Below are 6,760 nucleotides of genomic sequence, written 5' to 3' on the forward strand. Positions count from 1 at the left end.
AATTAATTGGAGGTTAGCATTTTGGAAGCACCATACGCGCATACTTTGGCATCCCTTTTGTAACAATAGTAGTTGTGCCAATTCAACCATTTTGGTTGAGAAAGCTTGTTATAAAGGCAAATAACACCCATGCACATACTGTCGACACTAAGAGGAGTCAATGGGGTTAAACAAGAGCATGTCAAATAGGGAGGGAAAAGTGATGGGGCAGTATGGGGTGAGTTGGAAAGGAGGGAGTGAAGGGGGATTGGATGAAAACACATAGTCATATATGCGTTTAAATAGTAAAAATAAACCAATGAGGGCAAAATCCACATTAGTTGGGTCGTCACTAAAAATGATAAGGCTGCCCTTATACAGCCTTCTGTGCTTCATATTTACTAGTGAGTTTGGAACCTAAGCGCGGAAGAAAGGATCCACAAGTACTTTGAAATAACCTGTTTTTGATTGATGTTACAAGTGAGGTTGATCAGGGACAGAATTTATACAACTATAAATATGATTTGGGACTGGATTCTCTCCATATTTATGATGAGTGATTTGACAACTATGAATGAAAACCAGCCCCTCTTTTTCAGCCCAAAGAAAGACATAGTAATAAAAGCTTTTTACAAAGCTTTGGCAACCAGAGTTTTCAGAAATAGCTCCTTCCTGGTTTTTAAATGGTTGTCTATTCAAGAGCCCATTTAAAACATATGACATCACATATGTAGGAGCATTTCTAGGTAGTATGATTTGATCATAGGTAGTATCAATTTGATGTCTACCTGTTTCTCACACCCTTGGATGGGACATGACCTCCTGAGAACAGAAATCCCTTTTCCCACCTCTCCTGATGCCATCTTCCCCTACAAGAAGTTTCGTTTATTTGCTCATATGTTTGTTTACTTGCTTTGGAAAAAATTAATTCAAAATTCTTTGATCTTAGAACATTTTACACATGGACCGGTAATCACCTGACATAGGAGGGGAGTGTCCTCAATGATAGGACCTACTCCTTAGCTCCTCCAGAAAATGTTCCTTTCAACTTCAGCATTGCATATCACATTACAAGTATGCGCTCCTAGATGCACCAAGTGACCAAAAGCATTGATTTTGCTACCAATGTATTGCCATTTACCCAGTTTCCTCTAAATTAAGTACGTGTAAATTGCTGAGTACATACTTACTTGATGTTGGCATTTTGGAAAAAAAAAAACTAGACGATTTTAAGTCCATGATTCTAGGAAGCTACGGAAATGACACACACACACACACACGAGCACACAGTTAAAATTCATTGTGACAAAATTCCTAGTGCAAAGGAAGGGATGGTTATTGGGACGACTTAAAGGAAACGATTTGGGCATTAACCAGACTGCAGGGAGGACCAGAAAACATTCCAGGCAGGAGGATGAGTGTGAGCAAAAAGACATCAAGTGACTGTTTCCAAAAACAAAGGTCCTAGAAAATTGCTTTGACTGTTGAACATCTGTGTGAAGAAACTTCAAATTCCAGTTAGGTGGTAGACAGTGCTAGTGTGGAAGTCAACAGAGCACTGAGCTTGAGTGCTGTCTCTGCCAATAAACGGACATTTACCTGTGGATATGGATTTTTTTTGGTAGGATAAGAAGAGCCTATCAGTAAAATGGGAATAAAGAATTAGTTCCTGTGTACCTTATGAGAAAATGGTATGAGAGCCACTCAAAGGGAGACTATTAAAGATAATAGTCAAAGCAATAGACTAAAATGTGGGGAGTAGAGAAAGTCATGAGAGTGAGATCCTGTGTCTGCATTTTTGGCATGGGTATGGCCATGTCAAAGGCCCTAGCCTCGGACCCAGAGGGAAATGCAAAATTGTTCCCTTCTGGTTCATGTGCAGATGTTGATAGTGTGTATGCAGAAAATGTCCACCAGAGCCACCAGATGTTATTGCCCAACGACTGCTCCCCTATGTAGGGAACTTACTGAGATTAGGTAAGTCTATCTCCTTCATCAAACTGTATAGCATAAACCCTGCCTTCTTTTTTTCTTCTGTATGTAATAACCCCTCCTCGATGTTTATCTAGATGCAATAATTCTTCTCTGTTTGACTCTACTTAATTAACAGGCTGAGCTTTTCAGGTGCTGTGCTTTCTCAAGCAGAGAGCCCAGCTGCTGACAGATTTCTGTCTGGTATGTCTGTGTGTTTGTCTTTTTCTCATTCCCTTTTTACCCCACTTCAGTCTGTCCCTGAAGCTGAACTGGATGTGGCAGTAAATATATGAAGAAGTGATTTCTTTGACTTTTTATTTAAGAAAAATCCAGTGCAAAAATAGAATAGTCAGGGCACTTGTGGCCGGGGGAATGCATTACTGGGCACCAATAATTATCAACACAAGGCCAGTCTTACTGCACAAATGGCCCTTATTCACCTACTTTGCATGTATTACCTTTGAAGCACATCCCACACACCATTGTACTTTCTCATAAATAATACTCATAAAGAAGAAATTTTAGCAATAAAAATAAAATTAATTAATAAAAACCCCCACCTTTTACATGAAACAAACCTTATAAACCTCTGAATAAAAATGACAATATTCTTGCTTTGGTATGTACAAAGCTCTTTCATTTCATTTCAACTTCTTCCTTAACCTAAAACCTCTGTTCTCAAAAACAGTAGAGGTTGCTGGAGAGATGCCTTGGTGTTTGAGAGTATTTGTTATTCTTGTGAAGGATGTTTCTCAGCATCTACATAGTGGCACACAACTATTTGTAACTCCAGTGCTAGGTCCAGTGACTTCTGAACTGTGATGGAACCAGGCACACACATAATGCTCAGACATATGTGTAGGCCAAACATTCATACATATAAAATAAGTAAGTATATTTTTACATTTTTAAAATATGGATGTTCACTCTCTGATGACCCACATTTCAAAATGCAGGATATTTTATTCAAAGGCTTCCCAATATAGATACTAAGCTATCTTCCACTCATAATGATCCTGTCAATCCTGTTGAGCATTCCTTGTTTACAGCTACTGATTTGGTTAGTATCGCAAGTGTACTGGTGATCTTGGTCCCTGGGTGACAATTGCATCTTCACTCCTAAATGATTTAAGCAGCATCCTGTCATCTCCCTAGCATCTTAATCTCCACTAACTTCCATATCAACTCCGCTTTAGCATATTCTGCTTATGGCCAACCTAGAGCTGCGTATCACCACTGCTCCATACTGGACACCATGTCTGTGTGCGCCCACCCACTTGGCCATCACACATTTTCTAGTTCAGAATACTCCTATGTGTCCATTGACCTTGGAGAGCCCTCAAGGCCCTACTTTCCTCCATTTATTTCCAGGTTCTTAGCCATTACCTACCTGATCTGTACTTCAGGTTCAATTGCCTGAATTGTCAATATATTTATTCATACCCCCAAAATTTCAATATTCGTCACATACCAAATATTCAATAATGCTCGACACACTTCTCTCCCTTGTTACTTTTATCCAATCTGTTACTGATCCAATCAAAATAAAGCTAAAAATAAATCAATTTAGTTCCAATTCTTCTAGGAACCTTCTAGTTTGGACTACTGCAATAACCTATTTACTGATCTGTCATACTCACACTTGTTCACTTTTCTAGTTACTGTTCAGCAGCAAAGTTTATATAATACCATTCCATGCTTAAAACTGCTATAGCAGCTTATTGTTATAGTATAAATAAATATAAATAGGGCCTCCCAAAGCAAAAGCATTTACTCAAAGTTTGAAAAGTAGATGTATTAGAACAAGTATAAAGAAATTTTGGATTCTTATTCCACTGGAATTATTATCACATACTGTATGTTATTTTTCTTGTGTTCAAAATTCATAAATTATATAATATTTTTATATTATCATTTTGTTTTTCTGGTATTAATTTTCAGTGTTGTTTGTTTTGAGACAGGGTCTTGCCTTACAATCAGACTTTTTTGTAGCCAAACTGACTTAGTCTATAACTGTTTGGTTTGAATTTTAGCTGATACATAAACACATAAAATTTATACAAGTATGAAGGCAGATACTTAAAAGAAATCCCACACTAGCTCAGAATTGAATATAATAGAGGATTATTTATTTAGGGGTACACTCACAGATTACAATCCTCTGCTCAAACAGGGAACAGCTACCGAATTCAGAAGCTGGAAAAGAGGCCAGACATGTGCTTCACAGCAACATATATAGTAAAGAGGCTACGCTCAAGTGGGCAGGTAACTTAAGGGCTACTGGCTGTAGGAATTCCTGCAGCACCTCCCCCTTTTGTTTAAATAAGAAAGTTCTAAGCTTAATACAAAATTATATACAATAAGAACAAATATCAGGTATAAAAATTAGAATTACAACCAGCAAAACAATATCAAGCAAGAAACATGTGATAAATGTTTCAATAATTAACCTAAAGAGTTTAAGTCTTATATTATAAATAACTTGGCTAAATAAAGAGAGGAAAATAACTAAAACTATCTAGGCTTTAACCCCGTTGAAGACCTGAGAAGGGAAATAATATTACTTGAGTAAGCAGGAAGTGCAATCAGGCAACTTCCAAAATATGCCACAAATGGCAGAGACACCTGGCTACCTGGGCAATCACCCAAAGCCTCATTTGCAACGTTGGAGCAACCAACTTTGGCTAAGGCCTAGAGTAACTGACAGATCATTTTCAGAGGCAGCAAAATTTTTCAAAACCATCGTACCCTGGCTTGGCAAGATTTGACAGTCTTTTTCTTGTATCACGTGTGTCCTGTCTGGAAATCATGTATTTTGTCAGTAATTGACGCATGGGCAGTTCCTTGCCCAAAGACCAGTTTTGCCAAGAAGAAAACAAGCTCCAAGTGGGGTGTCTTTGGTGCTCAGCATTCTCTCAAGAATAGACTGGTACTGCCAAGAGCAATCGTGTCTCACTTTAACAGAACCCCAAGTTATATAAGTGTCATATTCTACAGCTCTTTGAAGTAGTTGAAGATTACCAATCTATGTAGAATACAATCTTTATGTATCTAAAGAACCTGATTAATCTAACTATAAGTATAACAAATATGGATGACTATTGGCCTATAAATCTTAATTCCTATATAACTTAAAGACTAAGACTTTGTATTAGAATATTAACAATCTTTAAACAACTGTACAGCAAATGACGACAATAACCTCAAAATATAAACAATGTATGAGTATCTTGATCCGAGGTAGAAATGTATATTGCAATAAGATAAATATATCCTAAAATTGTATCTCTTTATATTCTAAGTTGGCATTTTCAAAAACCAGAGATTCAATAAGTACTCATCTACCATCTGGGTCTGTTACTCCTATTTGTACAGCTTTAGTTAGTCTTTGTAAAAAAGGTCACTAAGAGATTCTCTCTGGCCCTGTTTAACCCTGGTACATGATTCAATTTATTTTCCTAGTTCTTGAATCCTGTTCCAAGCATTTAAGGCTGCTTTGCGGCATAGGGACAAGATCTGTTCATCATAAAGAGCTTGAGCATGTGGGTCAGCATAAGTGCCTTCACCAAGAATTTGATATTGGGAAATCTCAAGTCATTTTGCTTTTCCCTGTTGTTCTAAAAATTTAGCCTCTTCCCTGAAATAACATTTAAACAACAGTTTAGGCCATCATCTATGACAGTTAAAACTAACTAAAGCCAGTTGTGTGGCATCACTTTAATGCTAGAAGCCAATGTCTTTATCATCTCCCTAACAAATACAAAATGCAATCCATAAGTTACTACTACTTGCTTAATTTCTTTTAGATCATTCATTCCTATAGGTAACCATCTACCTTCTTTTGATCCTTTGGGACCTTTAGAACTTGATGCTTTGTCAGAGTAGATTACAGGGTAGGAGGCTAAAACCCTGGATAAGTCATCTCTGACAGCTACTGGTGATGGTGAATCCAGTCCTTGTACCTTCTTTCCCTGCTCATCAGCTCCAATAATTTGCTCAATCATTTTCAATCTTTTTACTACTGTCTTTTGTAAAGCCTGAATCTCCTGGCCTATATATATCTCTAGTGATTTCATTGAGGCACTAGCCTCTGGTCCTCATTCTGCACATGTGATTCCAAGGTCTAGAGTTTTTCCTTTAAAGATAACATCTTATTCTTGGACATTATTTGGATATCATGCAGATTGCCTTCCTGGAGTGATAGTCTATCTGCTAACCTATCATTATTATTTATCAAATTTTGATTGTCAAATTCAACAGTATGAATTCTTTCAGATAATTTCTCAGTACCCTTTGACATGGATTCAATTTTTTTCTGTCAAATTAATGTTACCCTTTTCAATAGTATTAATTTTTTCAAGTATCTTTTGATTTTTGATGGTGTTAACCCTGTCAGCTAGCTGTTTATTATTAGTCTGTAAAAACTGTATCATTTCTAAAAGTGTCTCATCCTGGGCTATCTTATCAAACCATTTTCTTAAGGATATAATATGAAGAAAAAACTGAGCCCTAATATCCAATAAATGGATGTATCACAATAACCATATAAGCCTTGCAGAATACAATCTATAGTATTAGCAAAAACGTTACTAAATTTTTTCATGGTATTGCTGTCTGCCATTATATAACTTTCAAGTTTATTGATTTATTAATTACTGTTATGAGGTCTGGCAAATTGTTTTAGGTGTAATAATCTTTATGGTCCAGCAGGTGCCATGGTTGCAGAGTTGCAACTAGCAACACAACCTGGTGCCACGAGCAGTCCCGAGTTTTGTTTTGTTTTTTTTTTTTTGCCTTGGTGCTGGTT

Source organism: Myodes glareolus, chromosome X (assembly GCF_982192425.1).
Source record: "Myodes glareolus chromosome X, mMyoGla1.1, whole genome shotgun sequence".
NCBI lineage: Eukaryota > Metazoa > Chordata > Mammalia > Rodentia > Cricetidae > Myodes > Myodes glareolus.